The sequence below is a fragment of the Haliaeetus leucocephalus genome, unplaced genomic scaffold (genome assembly GCF_000737465.1).
Source record: "Haliaeetus leucocephalus isolate CR32 unplaced genomic scaffold, Haliaeetus_leucocephalus-4.0 Scaffold306, whole genome shotgun sequence".
Lineage (NCBI taxonomy): Eukaryota > Metazoa > Chordata > Aves > Accipitriformes > Accipitridae > Haliaeetus > Haliaeetus leucocephalus.
In genome coordinates, this window is record NW_010972742.1 from 2,481,508 (window position 1) to 2,481,885 (window position 378).

The following is a 378-nucleotide window of genomic DNA, read 5'->3' on the forward strand; positions in this document are numbered from 1 at the left end:
GGGGCGGGACGCCGCTCCACTCCGCTCCACTCCACTCCACGGCACGGCACGGCACGGGATGGGACGGGACGGGACGCTCCTCCCTACCCAGCCCGCGGGGCCGCCGCTGGGAACCCCCTTCCCGCCACGGAGGGTGCCTGCGTGGGATGGGAGTGGGGCTGCGGGGTCCGCGCAGCCCCCACGGGCAGCCCCAGGGCGGCTCTCCCCATGCACCAGACACCCCGCGGTGCAGCCCCTCCTGTGTAGTCCCCGCAAACCAGCGGTGCAGCCCCCTGCGTCCGTCCCCCCCCGCCCTGCAGCTCCAGCACAGCCCTCCCCTGCAGCCCCCGCAGAGACCCAGCGCAGTCCCGGACACCTCCATGCAGCCCCCCGCAAGCA